This window comes from Ovis aries, chromosome 25 (genome assembly GCF_016772045.2).
Source record: "Ovis aries strain OAR_USU_Benz2616 breed Rambouillet chromosome 25, ARS-UI_Ramb_v3.0, whole genome shotgun sequence".
Taxonomy (NCBI): domain Eukaryota; kingdom Metazoa; phylum Chordata; class Mammalia; order Artiodactyla; family Bovidae; genus Ovis; species Ovis aries.
In genome coordinates this window covers 40,828,625-40,847,220 of record NC_056078.1, presented here as the reverse complement: position 1 = coordinate 40,847,220, position 18,596 = coordinate 40,828,625, and positions in this window count along the sequence as shown.

Genomic DNA, 18,596 nt, shown 5'->3' with positions numbered 1-18,596 from the left:
TTAAAGCCCTGCTTGGAAATGGCAGCCCACTCGAGTATTCTTGCCTGGAAAATCCCGTGGACGGAGGAGCCTGGTAGGCTACAGTCAGTGGGGTCGCAAAGAGTCAGACACGACTGAGCGACTTCACTTTCTTTCCCTTTGGCCGAGTTACCAGAATATATCATGAATACGTGCTGCCGCCTTGTGGCCGTTCCTCCTAACAACAACTTTAGAACCAGTGCTTCTGGGCACTTACTATTCACAAGGAATTCCAGGCCATAAATGATGCTTTCTCTCAAAAAATTCCTTTCGGTAGGTAATCAAAAACAAATTCATAATGGGGCCGACTCTCCAGAAGCCAATTTCAAGAGCTAAATTGTTCTCACATTCTTAAAAGTATCACATCATTCGGCATCATTAATGATTATAGAAATGCTAACAAAAGCTTAGAAAAACATCTACTTCTGCTTCACTGACCACGCTAAAGCCTTTGACTGTGTGGATCACAACAAACTGTGGGAATTTCTTAGAGCGATGGGAATACCAAGCCACCTGACCTACCTCCTGAGAAACCTGTATGCAGGTCAAGAAGCAACAGTTAGAACTGGACATAAACAATGGACTGGTTCAAAATTGAGAAAGGACTACGTCAAGGCTGCATATTGTCACCCTGCTTATTTAATTTATATGCAGAGTACATCATATATCAGGGGCTTCCCTGATAACTCAGTTGGTAAAGAATCCACCTGCAATGCAGGAGACCCCAGTTCAATTCCTGGGTCAGGAAGATCCCCTGGAGAAGGGATAGGCTACCCTCTCCAATATTCTTGGGCTTCACTTGTGGCTCAGCTGATAAAGAATCTTCCTGCAATGTAGGAGACCTGGGTTCTATCCCTGGGTTGGGAAGATCCCCCTGGAGAAAGGAAAGGCTACCCACTCCAGTATTCTGATCTGGAGAGTTCCATAGACTATATAGTCCATGGAGTCACAAAGAGTCAGACATGACTGAGCGACTTTCACTTTTCACCTTCAGAGTACATCATGCCAAATGCTGGGCTAGATGAATCACAAGCTGGAATTAAGATTGCCAGGAGAAATGTCAGTAACCTTAGATATGCAGATGGCACCACTCCAGTGGCAGAAAGCAAATAGGAACTAAAGAGCCTGTTGATAAAGGTAAAAGAGGAGAGTGAAAAAGCTGGCTTAAAACTCAACATTCAAAAAGCTAAGATCATGATGGCATCTTGTCCCATCACTTCGTGGCAAATAGATGGGGAAACAGTGGAAACAGTGAAAGACTTTATTTTCTTGGGCTCCAAAATCACTGTGGACAGTGACTGCAGACTGGAAATTAAAAGACACTTGATCCGTGGAAGAAAATCTATGGCAAACGTGGACAGTGTATTAAAAAGCAGAGACATCACTTTGCCTACAAAGGACTGTCTAGTCAAAGCTTTGGTTTTTCCAAAAGTCAAGTACAGATGTGAGAGCTGGACCATAAGGAAAGCTGAGCACCAAAGAATTGATGCTTTCAAAATGTGGTGCTGGAGAAGACTCTTGAGAGTCCCTTGGACTGCAAGGAGATCAATCTAGTCAAGCCTACAGGAAATCAACCCTGAATATTCACTGGAAGGACTGATGATGAAGTTTAGTCTTCAATACTTTGGCCAGCTGATGCAAAGAGCCGACTCATTGGAAAGACACTGATTCTGGGAAAGACTGAGGGCAGGAGGAGAAGGGAGCAACAGAGGATGAGATGGCTGGATGGCATCATCAGCTCAATAGATATGAGTGTGAGCAAACTCTGGGAGATAGTGAAGGACAGGGAAGCCTGGCGTACTGTATTCCATAGGGTCGCAAAGAGTCAGACACCCCTAAGCCACTGAACAACAATGAGAGAAAACTTGAAGAGGCCTCCCTTGGCACCAGTCAACTGAAAGTCAGCCGCAGCAGACACCCCAGAGAGCACGCAGAAGAGAGACCCTACTGAGGTCTTGGTGGCAATGTTATTTACTAACAGCCACTGTGGGGAAGAGTGGGGCAATCCTTCTGAAGAGAAAATTAGAGACCACCACCACACTCCAGTTCCCTCAGGTCCCACTCTTGGGTAGGCGCATATTTGGAGAATAAAATTCCTTTAAAAATACAACACTACTGTAGCGGATGGTGGGGCAGTGTGTACAGTATCCAAGGCATGAACAAAATAAAAAATACCCATCCACAGGTGAACGGATGAAAACCACGTGCTACATATACTCAGCAGACTACGGCTCAGCAAACACCAGAAGAAAATGATGTCATTTGCAGTGCCATCGGTGGACAGGGAGATAAGCACACTAAGTCCAGGTAGTCAGACTGGGAAGGACAGACATCACGTGTTGTCACCTATCTGTGGAATAAAAAGTCTCATAAAAGTGAGTCATGCACTGAACAAAATTAGACTCAGAGACTTGGAACAGAAACTTAGGCACCAGAAAGGGAATGTAGGGTTGGGGAAAGGAGAAATTAGGAGGCAAGGATTAACTCAAGCTACTACTTTCATAAAACAGATAATCAACAAGGACCCTCTGGACACCACAGTTAATTCCACTGCAGAGTCTGTAAAAACCTACGGGGGAATAGAATCTGAAGAATCAAAATGGTAGAGGCATATGTGTGAGTGAATCAGTTGCTATAGAACTCAAACAGAAAATTGTATATACTGCACTAGAGAAATTAAAATTATATGAAAAAAAGAAAGAAAGAAAAGAGGTAATGACTACTCTGTTCCCAACAGGCCTCGGTGACTTAGGCTGGTGGCCCATTTCTGGACCCTAAACAGGCTTGGTCCCATGCTGGTCTGTGCTGGGGCTGAGATGGCTGAGGACTGTATTCCAGCTGATGAGTTCTGTTTTGGAAGTCTATCGCCTGGTCCCCACTAGGTGGGACCTCAATCCCCAGACGCAGGCTGGCCCTCTTACAGCTTACCCAAGCCCAGTGCATCCAAAGGATGGCAGACCTGCCGGGCAGGGTGAGCTTTGAAAAACACACCTGATATAGGGGCCTCTTGGTATTGGGGTACCCACTGCCATCCTCCTTCATTCACTGAACACGCCTACACCTACAACAGCGCCCTGTACATAGCACTTATGCAGGGCTTAGGATTTCTATGGGATTGGTGGTTAAAAAAAAAAAAAATTAAATTAAAATTAAAAGAAATAAGGAGGAAGAGCTAATGAGATACAAGCCCGTGGGTGTTTGCTCAGGTTCTTTCCACTCAACTGTACCACCCAGAAACAGGACTTGCTCTAAGGCTCTGGTTGCCCGAGTTACCGCAGTGAGGCATGAAGGAGTGCTGCCGCCTTGTGGCCATTTCTTCTAACAGCAACTTTAACACGGGGACATCTGGGCACTTAATATACACGAGGCCTCTGGGGCTGTAAATGTCCCGTCCTCTCACGAATTCCATGTGATAGGTAACTGAAAAGGAATTTAAAGTAGGGCTGATGCTCCAGAAGCCAATTTCAAGGCCTAAATTCACCTCGTGTTCTTAAAAAAAAAAAATACTTGAAAAATGCTCAGCATCGTTATTGATTGGAGAAATGTTAATTAAAGAGATTTCTAAGCGGTACCCCTGGCACCAGTCATCCAAAAGCCTACCCACAAGAAACACCGAAGTAGGCGTTCAATAAACAGAATCTTGGCAATGGCACCCCACTCCAGTACTCTTGCCTGGAGAATCCCATGGATGGAGGAGCCTGGTAGGCTGCAGTCCATGGGGTCACAAAGAGTCAGACACGACTGAGCGACTTCACTTTCACTTTTCACTCTCATGCATTGGAGAAGGAAATGGCAACCCACTCCAGTGTTCTTGCCTGGAGAATCCCAGGGACGGGGGAGCCTGGTGGGCTGCCGTCTATGGGGTCGCACAGAGTCGGACACGACTGAAGCGACTTAGCAGCAGCAGCAGAATCAAAACCTATATTCGGTTTCAGTGGAGAAAAGGTTGCAAGCCCACTGGCCCTGTTCTCCCTAGAGAATGTGTGAATATTATTATAATAACATTTCTCACAGCATCTGATTTTTAGGATCGTCTCACAACCCATACACGCCAGTTACGACAGTGTCATCACTGAACCGCTGCTTCTCATAATCTCTTTCCTATGAAGCTGAGCATCCTTCCCACCATTTTGATATGATTAACTTCTACATCTTACAAAAAAAATTTTACCACTAATATTAGCCCTATGTACGCGAGAGGTTTCACTGCCTGTCATCATACCACACATCCCACCAAAACATAATACGTATGACAAGCGAGTGACTATGATAGAGTAAATAATAGAGGTTTAAACCCTCTTATTCCTACAATTGTAGGAACTGGACCTGCTCTTTAGAGTTTTCATTCCCCATGCTACCACACGTTACCACATGCTACAGTAAGGCCCGATAAATAAGCTGTCAGACCCATCTCCCCAAGACATTGTTTTACATCCTTCCTGAACTAACAAACCCTGTTGTTTTTACTCTCCTTCTACTGACCATTATCTCAGGAACCATAATTGTAGTAACACTCTCACACTGGTTAATATTATCCCCATTCTAATAAAAACAGGTAACTCATAAGTTGTAGGGGCATGCCACAAATATTTTCTAAAACGATCCACCACATCAATACTACTTGTAGTGACTAGTATCATTAGTCTAATAGACTCAGGGTAACGAACACAATGAATTACGAAAATCTTTAATACATCATAATAATAGCCGTTGTCACAAAATCAGGACTTTCCCCATTTCACTTCTGAGTGCCTGAACTGACACGAGGTATTCCATGAACAGCAGGCCTCATGCTGTCAACGGGACAAAACTGCCCCCTTTCAAGCCTTATACCATCCACAGCCTAAACATACCGCTCTTTAATAATTTTATTTATTTATTTACCTTTGGCTGCACTGGGTCTTCGTTGCTGTGTGGGCCCTCCTCTAGCTGCAGAGAAAGGGGCTGCTCTCCAGCTGCAGAGAAAGGGGCTGCTCTCCTCTAGCTGCAGAGAAAGGGGCTGCTCTCCTCTAGCTGCAGAGAAAGGGGCTGCTCTCCTCTAGCTGCAGAGAAAGGGGCTGCTCTCCTCTAGCTGCAGAGAAAGGGGCTGCTCTCCTCTAGCTGCAGAGAAAGGGGCTGCTCTCCAGCCGCGGTGCGCAGGCTTCTCTTGTTGCAGACTACCAGCTCTAGGGCTTGCGTAGTTGCAGCTTCCAGGTTCTAGAGCGCAGGCCGGATAGTCGTGGCGCATGGCTTAGCTGCTCCACAGCATGTGGGATCTTCCCGGATCAGGGATCAAACCTGTGTTCTCAGGTGGATTCTTTACTGCTGAGCTACCAGGGAAGCCCTTAAACCCACTATTAATCATAGCAATATGATAAATCATAATTGGAGGCTGCAGGGGACTCTGACAAACTCAACTACAAAAATTATAGCCTGCTCGTCAATTGCCCATAAAGGATGAATAACAGCTATTATAATGTGTAACCCAACCATAACAATCCCAAACATGCTATTTTATATTATAATGCTGTCTTCTTACTATTCATGCCCAACTCATGTACCACAACAGAATCACTGTAACACACGTGAAATAAAACACCTCCCATCACAACGCTTATCCTCACCATTATAGTATCATTAGGAGGTCTCCCACAACTGTCAGAGTGTTTACCCAAATGAATAATTATCTAAGAAATAACAAAGACGATAACATCTTTCTACCAACACCAACAGCCATCAAACAGTACTCAGCACATACTCCCACTGTGGCTAACATACTACACTTCACTCACTATATTCCTTTAATAAACAATACAAAAATAAAATAACACCAATAATTTCAAATATACCAACCAAATAACTTTTCTATCATTACTAATCATAATATCCACACTATTAGTGCCCTTAACATCCATTCTATCTGTGCTGGATTCGAAATTTAGACCAGGAGCTTTCAAAAACTCTAAGCAAGTATGATTTACTTAATTCCTGAAAATAAGGATTGTAAGATTCAATCCTACATCATTTGAATGGCAATGAGACATTTTAATTAAGCTAAATTCTTACTCGATTGGTGGGCTCCCACCCCAGGAAGTTAATGGGTAAATACCCTAGTCAACTAACTGGCTTCAATCTGCTCCCGTCTTTGAGGGAAAAAGGGAAGAAAAGCGCAGGCAGAAGTGAAGCCCCTTGTGTGAATTTAGAGTTCAATCTGCTGACTCACCACAGAGTCTGGCGAAGAGGCTCAATCTCTTTGTTAGATTCATGCTCTCATGCTAGCTCAGCCACTTTGACTTTGTTCACAAACTGCTGATCATTTTTAACGAATCACAGATGTATCCACACTCTGCATTTACCATTTGGTTCTTGACCTGGAATATTAGGCACCACTGTAAGTCTGCTAATCCTTGCGGAGCTCTGCTAACCTGGAGCACTAGTTGGAGATGACCAAATCTGTAACACAGTCATAACAGCCCCGCATTTGTAATAATTTTCTTTAGAGTTGTGCCCATTACAGCTGGAGAGTTCAGAAACTCACTCGTCCCACTGATAACTGGGGCCCCTGATACACCATTTCCCCTGGATAAATAATATGAACTTTCGGCTTCTCCCGCCATTCTTACTCCTACTGTATCATCAGTGCTAGAAGCTGGTACGTTTACCAGTAGAACCATAAATAGTCGAGGAAATAGTCCTCAACTATCTCCTGGCTAAGTAAAGGGGAGTATGTTCAGTTATGAGTAAAACCTGCCGCAGGTATGTTAGTGACTCTGGTCAGATTGAGGTAAACGTAAAAGAGATATGTGAGCCAGCTCAAAGGCTACAGAAATATAACATACAAGGTCCAGCTCCAAACTCCACCTGGAATATGGTCAGACAGAGCCTCTCTGTTATCTTAACCTAGTATCTTAACCTAGTATCTTCCATTTTTTGGCCCACTAACTGCTGTTGTCCTGCTGCTCATCTCTGGACCTTGTCTCCTTAACTGCCTTGTCAACTTTGTTAGTAAACTGACCGAAGCCAGACTTCGCATGATTCTAACACAAGGGTATGAGCAACGGAGGCGGTTGCCTGGTGACGATCAGATTATTTTAGACTCAGCAAGACTCTGCTCCTCCAATCCAGGGGGAAAACCACACCTCTGTCCAGCAGGAAGCAGCTTCAGAAGGCAGAAAGGGGGAATTTTGTTACCTGGGGTATGTCAGATCTTTGTTAAAAACCCACCAATTCCCACTTGAAGGGAATTAACATGTATCTTCAAGTCACAAGGTATTAAAATAACTTGGAAGAATGACGAGCCTATTTGGATAGAGCAGTGGCCCCTTACGGAAGAAAAATTACAGGCTGCTAAAGAACTTATAGACACGCAATTAGAATTAAAACATATTGAGGAATCTTGCTCTCCTTGGAACTCTCCTATTTTTGCTATAGAAAAGAAATCTAACAAATGGTGCCTCTTAACAGACCTTAGAAAAGTTAATGCATCTATGAAACCTATGGGTACATTACAACCAGGAATCCCATCGCCTACCACTATTCCTCAAAACTGGTACATTATTATTATTGATTTACAAGATTTTTTTTAATATACCTTTACGCCCTTTAGACCAAGAGAGATTTGCTTTCTCTCTCCCTTTTTCTAATCACATCGGGCCTCATAAGCAATATCAGTGGGCTGTGCTGCCTCAAAGAATGATGAATTCTCCCACCATGTGTCAGCACTATGTGGCTGAAGCCCTTGAGCCTGTGAGCAAGCAATTTCCTGACTTTCTTGTTATTCATTATAGGGATGATATATTGTTTTCGGCTCCATCTGTTTTAGAAACTCAACACATGTTTGATATAGCTCAACAATGCTTAAAAAACTCTGGGTTAATCATTGCCCGTGAAAAAATTCAAACCTCTACACCTTGCCATTACTTAGGATTTGTTGTTAATAGACAACGTATTACTCCCCAACTAACACAGATTCGTACTGATAAATTATCAACTTTAAATGATTTTCAAAAACTCTTAGGTGATATAAATTGGATTAGACCCTTCCTGCAACAGAGGCTTGGGTCCCCGTGTCTCTCTCTGTCTCTCTCTCTCTCTCTCTGTCTCTCTCTCTCTCTCTCTCTCTCTCTCTCTCTCTCATCCACAGTTCAGACAAATTTGCAAAGCGCATGGGAGAACTTGGTTTCTACACAACCCACCTGAGATTCACAGTGGGCAGTTTAAGAGCAAATCCAAATTAAACCTCCAGGCTTAATTCTCAGAGAATAAAGACTTGCCCCCTTCCCTTTTCTTAGAACATTTACTTTAGAATATGGGGGAATTCCTTCTCTGTCTCTTTGAAGTCCATCTTTTAAAGGTGAACGCGCCTCTGACATTATCTCATCTCAGAATGTTTCCAATGTTTCCAGCAGGACTAGGAATGTCTCTGAAATATGATGGAGGGGGAAAAAAAACACCTTCCAGCTTCTGAGAGAAGAACCTGACTCCAGTGGGCCCTGGCTCCAAACACAAACTGACTCCATTATGAAGAAATCCGTGATTTTTTATCTGGGAACATGGATGGAGCAGGCGCTCTCTGCTCCGCGGCACAAAGGGTGAGTCTGCCTCTCAGGTGGGTTTGCCCCGATACCGCCTGTAGATGCTTGCCTGCCGCGGCTTCCTGCTGGTTCCAGAATAAACGATGTTTGTGTAATGTTCTCTCCTATGTTTGTGTAATGTCCCCACTCCCATCACAGACCAGAGTCTGAGTGTCCTCTCCTCCTGTCACGGCCCAGGGTATGAGTGTCACCTTCCTCCTGCCACACGCAGAACCCAGGGTATAGAGTGTCCCCTGCCTCCCGTCACGGCCTTTTGACAGCACTGAAGGACCGGAAGGTCCAGCAATCCCCGCACTCCGTGTTCAGAAACAGCTTCCCATAGTGGCCTGTCCCCACAAACACCCGGCTGAGACTCAGGACCCCCCTGTCCTGACCGAGCCACACAAACCCAGTCCCTCCCCAGGCTCATCAGCCAGAAGCGGGCCCGCTCATTCCCAGGATCAGCAGAACAAGGGCTGGACACCCATGCAGTTCCTCCCGAAGCGCAGCCACTGCTCTGAGGGGCCTCCGAGCCACGTGCTCTCGGGCCACGTTTCATCCAACCCCAGGTCTTCATACTTGCGTTTGCTCCTCTCCAGGGAGAAACCTCCTCTGCCCCAACTATCCAGATGCTTGCAGACCTTGTCAGGAGTTATCCCTAGTGTCATAGTCCCCTCTCTGCAGCAAGAGTCCTTCTCAATTGTTAAAGCCCCTCCTTTACAGTAATAGTCCCCTCGGTTATGGTACAGTCCCCGTCTATCGTCTAACACCTCTACGGTAACAGCCTCCCCTGCAGAGTAATAACCCTTTGCCATAGCCCCCTCGACAGCAACCGTCCACCCCCTAGAGTAACATTCCCCCCACTGTCATCCTCCCTCTTCTATCGCAACAGTCCTCTGTTGCCGTCATCCGCGCTCCACTCAGCTCCGCTCCGGCTCTCCCAACCCCCACGCGGCAGCAGGCCCCCTCTGACGTCATAGCTCCGCTCTGCGGTATCAGCGCTCCTCTGGCGTCAGTGTCCCCACTCTATAATAATAGTCCCCCCCAAGGCTATAATGCTCCCCTATTAACACAGTGCCCCTCGGCAGTGACAGTCCCCCTCTGCAGGGAGAGACCTCCATCCACCGTAACAGCGCCCCTCTACAGCAAAAGTCCTCCGCCATGGAAATAGTCCCCTTTCCTTCATAAGAGTCCTCTGCCGCAGTGATCCCCTCTGTGCACCGGCCGTGCCCCTCTACACCAGCGGACCTCCATCTGCCCTAACAGTCGCACCTCTACCCTACTAGTCCTCTCTCAATAGTAACAGTCCTCCTCTAGCGTGACAGGCCCCCTCTAAAGAGCGGTTCAGACTCTTCTACGGAATAGCCCCCTCTATTGTAACAGCTCCCGAGCTATGCGCCTCCCTCACTGTTAATGCCCCCTGTACCTGTTAGTAATGTGCCCCCACGACAGTAGCTCAGTTCAGTCGCTCAGTCGTGTCCGACTCTCTGCGACCCCATGGACTGCAGCACGCCGGGCCTCCTGTCAATCACCAACTCCCGGAGTTCACTCAAACTCACGTCCATCGAGTCGGTGATGCCATCCAGCCACCCCGTCCTCTGTCGTCCCCTTCCCCTCCCACCTTCACTCTTTCCCAGAATCACAGTCTTTTGAAATGAGTCAGCTCTTCGCATCAGGTGGCCGGAGTACTGGAGTTTCAGCTTCAGCACCGGGGCAGGGTAGCCCCCCTTTATTGTCGAGTCCCCTCTCCACAGTAATGCCTCCCCACACTGTTATGGACCCCACTTATTGTCCTGCTCCCCCCTCTATCATGTGAGTCACCTCTCTCCAACGATACTGCCCCTTGTACAGATACAGCGGTCCCTCTCCAGGAATAATCCCCGCCCCCGTGAGCACACTCGCATCCTCTTGTAACGGTCCCCCTGCCTCCTTGTAATAATTCTTTTGAAATAAAAGTTTCCTTTCTAAGCTGGATTTGACTTTATGTTATAGGCCTCAAGAGACTACAAGCTGACATACAGCAAAACGCACATTGGAGGGCCCGGCACCGGCTGTGTAGCAGCGTCTGTGTCCCCGCCGCGCAGGGCACCTTCTGGGCAGCCTGTGTCACCGTCGTGGGGACGCTGGTGTCTGTCATCACTGGGGGTCCTGTGTGTGTCTGTGTCCTCGTCACAGAGGAGAACTCTCCCTGAACACAAGCCCCCCAACACTAAGAGAGTCCTGTCTGCGCCTGACCCCATGTCTCCAGGCCTCTCCCCATGACTCGGGGCACCTGAGCACTAAGTGTCCCAGCCCCTCCTGGCCCCTCCTGGCCCACGTCCCCAGACCCTGCTGCATCTGCGGGTCACTTTGTAACGAGTCCCTCATCCTCCCCTTGCCGCCACTTGACAAGGTCATGAGTTTGTCCACGGTGGGAGGAAACTCACCCCACCCCACGGACGCCGATCATGCGCTTGCCAGGCACTCGCCTCCTTCCAGGCACACAGCGTGGGCCACCCACCCTTTCCCTTGCCCACAGACCCCAACCCTCTGGTTTCCAAGTGCAGATTCAGCTGTGCTCTGCACTAGTGCAAACCCAGAACCTCCCAGGCAATACCCACTCCCCAGGTACAACCCCAGCCTCAGTCCCTCAGACAGCAACCCTGGGGGTAAGCTGGGTGCACCTGTGTGCCCCGACACCTTCCCCACTGAGCGCATCCTCGGCTGAACCCACTCCATCCGTTGCCTTCTCAGTCCACATGGGGCTCAGGTGAGCACCAGGAGCTGCTGCTGCTGCTGCTAAGTCGCTTCAGTCATGTCCAACTCTGTGCGACCCCATAGACAGCAGCCTACTAGGCTCCTCTGTCCCTGGAATTCTCCAGGCAAGAACACTGGAGTGGGTTGCCATTTCCTTCTCCAATGCATGAAAGTAAAAAGTGAAAGGGAAGTCGCTCAATCGTGTCCGACTCTTAGTGACCCCATGGACTGCAGCCTACCATGCTCCCCCGTCCATGGGATTCTCCAGGCAAGAGTACTGGAGTGGGGTGCCATTGCCTTCTCCAGAGCACCAGGAGAAGCTTTACCAAAATGCAGCAGGTTCAAGAGACTGGTTCTAGTCCCACTGACCTGCCTTAATGGCTAGGTGGCCTCTGACCTGCCCACTGTGACTTTGCAGGAACACTTCTTCCATCTCCAGACACATTGCCTCCCACATTTGCCTCCCACATTGAAGACCTCAATGGGGCAGGCTGGCGGGCTGCCAGGATGGGGCCAAGGAATGGACTGGGGTCTCCAGGTATCAAGGGGCTGCCTAGCCTAGCACGCCTGCAACACGCCTGGCCCACAGGCCTTGAACCCACGGGAGATGCAAGGTCTCCACTTCCTCCCAGGCTTGATGTGCTTCCACCCAGCCAGTGGCCTCGGTAGAGAAGCCAGGCCGGAGGGAGGCTGGCCCCAGAAATCTCCGCAGTGACCTGCCCTCTTGTGTACAGTCAGCTCCCAGAGACTCTAGGAGGGAAAAGACCCTGCCCATGCCATCCCCACCCCGTAACTCTGTCCTGCCCCTGGGCTGCTGTTGCGCTGCTCGAGAATGAGAGCCGCAGCTCCAGCATCTGTGGTCGGCACTGTAGAGATGTGTCTGACAGAAAGGAAGGGCTGGGGAGGGGAAGAGTGGAAGAGAAAAGGAAGGGAAAGGCCTGGAGGGAAGGGCAGGGACTTCACAGGTGCATTAAAAGGCAGTGGTTGCTACTGAACACAATGGACGCTCCTGGAAGGGATCTGGAACAAAAAGGATGTCAAAATGAAACCTGGGGACCACTGAATAAAGCCTATAGGTTAGTTAGTCTTGTACCAGGGTTAATTTCTGAGCTTTTGATAAATACACCATGGCTCTATGCTGGGTGAGGTGTATACAAGAACTCTCTAGACTCTTTGCAATGAATCTGTAAATCTATTATCTTAAAAATTGAAACTTAAAAATAAATAAATAAAAAGCAGTGGCCGCAGCAGAAAGGGTGCCTGAGGGAGTCAGAAATCTCTTTCAGTCCTCCATGCCATGGTTCATGGAAGTCTCAGAGCTGGGCTGTCCCAGGCGGGAAGTGGAGCAGGGGCCCAGAGAAGCCTGGCTTTGGAGGCAGAGCACTCTGGGTTGTTGTGCGGCGGTGCAGCTCAGCATCTTTGCATGCTCACCCAGCTACTCACCTACCCTACTTTGCTTCCTCTTTTGCCCAGAGCTGGACCAAGGATGCCCAAGGGGCCCTGGACAGGGAGGATGCTCCACAGAGCTCTCACTTCTGCATCTCTGGGGCCCACTTCCTTGCACACAGGGGATGCTCCATGAGTGCTTGACAACGAAAGCTGAGAGAGGGGGGCAGCCTTTGCCCTTCTTATGTCATCCACTGAAACAGAATGTGGGGGAGCCCCACAACCACTGACTGTGGGTACAGAAGTCAAGGACCCCTGCAGGCTGGCTTGGCCAGGTTGCTTGTGCCCCATCCTCACCCCAACCCCCACAAACAGCACCAGTGGAGCAGGGACAAGGCCAGAAGCCTTCGACTGGGTCAGTGATGGAAGCAGCATGGAAATGTCAGAGGAGGCTGCAGTGCCAACAAGGAGCTGAAGGAAGATACTTTCTTCCTCTAGGTCTTGGTCCCTAAGGTCCGCTCAGGGAGGATGACCAGCCCAGCACCTGTGTTGTGTGCTGGGACATACTCTCAGGGACAGCCACTGCTGTAGTACCTTAGAAGGCAGCCCCATAAAGGTTGAGAGGGTCAGGATATCCAGCGCCACCAAGAATGGACTTTCATATACACTGTGGTCTTTTGGTAATAAAGGTATGTCACTGTAGGTTCATCAGTCGTCACAAATGTACCATTCTCGGGGAGGATGTCAATAATGGGGGAGACTGTGCACGTGCGGGAACAGGAAACAAATGTGGAAACTCTGGACCTTCCTCTCAATTTTGCTGTGAACCTAAAACTGCTCTGAAAAAGGTGTCTAATGTAAACAAAAGTATTAGGTTGGTACAAAATTAACTGCAGTTTCAAACTGTGATTTTTAAACCATTCTTAAGCTCAAACACATCTTTATTAATCAAAATAGGAACCATTACAGTCAACACATTTTTGCCAATGAGAAATTATTTCCAGGGCATAAAAACCCGTGCTTTGGGATTCAACAAACTCTTAGAAAGCATTTTCTGTCTCCTGCAGATTGTGGAAGTGTTTTCCCTGCAAAAAGCTGTCAAGAGATCCTTGAAGAAGTGGGAGTCGATAGGCAGGAGGTCAGATGGATGAGGTGAAACTTTGTAGCCCAATTTGTTCAACTTTTGAAGCATTGGTTATGTGACGTTTGGTTAAGTGTTGGGTTAAGTGTTGTCGTGGAGAAGAACTGGGCCCTTTCTGCTGACCAGTGCCGGCTGAGAGCGTTGAACTTTTCAGTGCATCTCATCAATTTGCTGAGCACACTTCTCATATGCAATGGTTTCACTGGGATTCAGAAAGCTGTAGCGGATCACACCAGCAGCAGACCCCCAAAACAGTGACTATGCGCATTTTTTGGTACAAGTTTGGCTACTGGAAGTACTTTGGAACTTCTCAGTCCAACCACTGAGCTGGTTGTCACCAGTTGTCATATCAAATCCACATTTTGTCTCATGTCACAATTTGATAGAGAAATAGTCCATCTTTGTTGCGTAGAATAAGAGGACGCTTCAAAACAATTTTTTTTCAGTCACCGCATGAGGCACCCACTTACCAAGGTTTTTGCCTCTCCAATTTGCTTCAAATGCCAAACAGCTATAGAAAGGCCAATGCTGAATTCTTCAACAACTTCTCGCGTAGCTGTAAGAGGATCGGCTTCCATGATGGTTTTCAGCTGGTCGTTGTCAGCTTCCGGTGGCTCGCCACTACACTCCTCATCTTCCAGGCTCTCCTCTCCTTTGCAAAACTTCTTGAGCCACCACTGCACTGTACGTTCATTGGCAGTCCCTGGGCCACATGCATTGCTGATGTTCTGAGTTCTCTCTGCTGACTTATGACCCATTTTGAACTCGAATTAAAAAAAAAAATACTCAAATTTGCTTTTTGCCTAACATCACTTCTATAATCTAAAATAAATAGAAAATAAATGGCAAGTAATGTCATTAGCCAAAAAATATAAAGAGAGAAATACACATTAAAATGATGTATAACATAATCACATTTATTTTTAAATGTATTCCAATATCCAACAGCAAAGTTCAACAATGGAAAACCACAATTACTTTTGTACCAACCTGATGGGAGAGTTGGACTGTGAAGAAAGCTGAACCCTGAAGAATTGATGCTTTTAAACTGTGGTGTTGGAGAAGACTCCTGAGAGTCCCTTGGACTGCAAGGAGATCCAACCAGTCCATTCTGAAGGAGATCAGCCCTGGGTGTTCTTTGGAGGGAATGATGCTAAAGCTGAAGCTCCAATACTTTGGCCACCTCATATGAAGAGTTGACTCATTGGAAAAGACTCTGATGCTGGGAGGGATTGGGGGCAGGAGGAGAAGGGGATGACAGAGGATGAGATGGCTGGATGGCATCACAGACTCAATGGACGTGAGTCTGAGTGAACTCTGGGAGTTGGTGATGGACAGGGAGGCCTGGTGTGCTGCGATTCATGGGGTCGAAAAGAGTCGGACACGACTGAGCGACTGAACTGAACTGAATACTTGTAACATATATGTAAAGAACCATGTTATTAATATAAAAGGCGTTCTAACAAATCAAGAAGAAGAAGAATCCACACAAATGGAATATAGATATATACAAGCAGATCATAAACAGATTCAGGTGGTCTGTAAGTAGATAACAGTAACAGCTACAACATTTACTTAGCCCTTATTTTGAGCTAGGAATTATGCTAGCACTTTACATGTGTGATGTCATTAAATCCTGAAATCCAACTAGTAAGGTCATTTTCATACCCCCATTTAACAGGGGAAGAAACTGAAATCATGGGGCTCAGCAACTCACCCAACATCACACAACTTCCGAGGACCAAACAGGAATTCTCATCAAGGCAGTCTGGCTAAACAGAATCTTACTCATAGTAAAAGAATTGCAAATCGAAATAAGCATTATCATTTTTCACTTATCAAATCAGCCAAAACATTAGTTTGATAAGACTCAAACATTGGTATAAGTCTGAGAAAATAAGAATTTTCATGTATTAATGTGCAATCTTTTTGAAGACCAATTTGCCAATTATATAGATATTTTATATGTACCACCAGTTGAAAATTTTATTCTTATGCATGTACACAAAACTGTACATATAATGATATTTATTTTTACATGTTTTTAATGTCAAAAAATATAGGAAATAACATATTCCAGCAGAAAGGACTAGTTTAATTATTTTTAAAAAAGCAATTACATTCTATGTAATACAATATATCCACAAAAAAGAAAGCAGAATCTATATACGGCAACATTATATCTGCAAGATACATTAATTTTTAAAAATAAATGCACAATAGTGTCTAAATTGGCCTAATTTATACAAAGTATTTAGAAATCTGAGTTTATGATTACAGAGGAAGTTTCCTGGTGGGAACTGTGGGAACTGCCCAGTGGGGAGCAAGGCAAATTTCACTCTACACTTGACACTATTTAAAATTCTTATTATGAACACATACAGTGTTGAAAAATGAAAAGTCAAGGTCAGTACTGTTTGAGATTCTTACCGTAAATATGTATTCCTTTCATTTTAAGAAGGCAAAAAAATAGGCTTAGAGTCACACAGACTGGAGTTTGAATGCCAGTTCCTCATTTCCTGGTCATAAAACAGGCCAAATTACTTGATCTCTCCGAATCTCAGTTGTCATTGGGAAGTGGGGCAAATTGTGAGAGGTAAATAAGGTATGCAGAATATCATCCCTGCGTCTGCCATTTCCTTGGTGTCGCAGTGTGGTAGCCACAATTATCATCCCTTCATTCACCGACAGGCTATAAAAGGTGATTATTTTTTCCAATTGGCTAATTGTGTGTACCAATGATTTCTTGGGGCAGACTGTAGGTCCCATGTTTATTACGAGAATGTGGTGCCTGGGAGGGCTGCAGCCCTCCGTGACCATGAAGACAGCCCTTGCCCAGACCCTGAGGACGGCCGAGCACAGTTACGGAGAGACTCTGAATCCCTGATGTCTTCACTGAACCGCTGAGCTTTCTCGAGAACAACGACCTCCTGGATTCTTAAGTGAAATAATTAAGTGAGAAATTGAACATTCTCATCCTTTAGGTAACTTTTGGTCCATAATTCAGTTATTGGCAATTAAAGCAGTTCTCGAGGATCAGAGAAAACCACATTTCAAAAAGACACGCGACTGCCGTGCTCACGCAGCACTGTTTACAATAGGCAGGACATGGCAGCAACCGAAGTGTCGGCCAACAGGGAGAGAGATCAAGAAGTGGTGTCTGCAGACAACAGAACAGCACTCAGTCAGAAAAAGATTGCGTCATTTGCAGAGACGTGGGTGGACCTAGAGACTGTCCTACAGAGTGAAGTTAAGTCAGAGGAAAGCAAATGTCATATGTTAAAGTATATACTCAAATAGGGCCTCTGAGACAATCTAGAAGGGTGAGATGGGGAGGGAGATGGAAGAGAGATGTGAGAGGGAGGGGACATGGGCCTACCTATGGCTGAGTCTTATTGATGTTTGATAGAAAACAACAAAATTCTGTAAAGCAATTATCCTTCCATTAAAAAAATTAATTAAAAAAAATAAAGTATATATGTGGAATCTAGAAAAACAGTATAGATGATCTTATTTGCGAAACAGACATGACACAGAGAAGAAATATATGGATGCCGATGGGGCAAGGCGGGGGCAGAATGGGATGGATTGGGGTGGATTGGGGTGTTGGGAGTGACAGACACACACACCACTGTGCATAAAACAGATGCTGCTGTCAAGCACAGGGAGCTCCCCTCCGTGCTCGGCGGTGACCTGAGTGGAAAGTGAAAGTGTGAGTCACTCAGTCGTGCCCGACTCTTTGGGACCCCATGGACTGTTGCTCACCAGGCTCCTCTGTCCATAGAATTCCCCAGGCAAGAATACCGGAGAGCGTAGTCATTCCCTCCTCCAGGGGATCTTCCTGACCCAGTATGGTCTCCCATAGTGCAGGCACCTCTGAGCCACCAGGGAAGCCTGAGCTGAGTGGGAAGGAAACCCAGAAAAGGGGGGGTATGTGTATACAGAAGGCTGATTCGCTCTGCTGCGCAGCAGAGACTGACAGTGCAAAGCAACCATCGTGCGTGAGTGAAGCCGCTCAGTCGTGTCCAACTCTTTGCAACCCCATGGCCTGCAGCCTACCAGGCTCCTCCATCTATGGCATTTTCCAGGCAACAGTACTGAAGAGGGGTTGCCATTTCCTTCTCCAGGAGATCTTCCCGACCTAGGGATTGAACCCAGGCCTCCCACATTGTAGGCAGACAGACGCAACCATATTCCAACTTAAAAATGTCCTCAAGGAGAGACCGCCATAGGGAGGCTTTCTGAGCTTGGAATGAGAGAGAAGGGCTTGTCCTGGGCACAGCCACTCCCTCTCCCTCCAGCTGGTGCAAGCTCTCCTCTTGCTTTGGTCCCAGACACATCCCTCAGCCACACTTCAGTTGAGAGGCTCCATCCGGTCTTCCTGCCTGACAGGCTGCAAAGACCAGGCTCTGCCTCCAACTTCTCTTGGCTGCCATCACCCCTGGCACCCCCAGCTGGCCCTGGGCACCAGACGGAGCGGTGGAAACCATGCCAGGCAGGAAGTGGCAGGGGAAAGACCCCAACCTAAGCCCTCACTGCAGTGAACTTTAGGCTCCAGTTGCTGTGGGCCCCTCCTCAAGCCCACTGTCCCCTATACTCCCCCTGTCAGAAAGGGTCAGAGCCCCAAGAGGGAGGCACACTCCTAGCTGTCCACACCTGCTCTCTCCATGGCCCGGGAAGAGGATGGACTGGAGCCACAGGGCACATTTAGAAACTCTGGGTAAATGTAAAGACAGAAGGGCTGCAAAATAAGGCTCCTACAC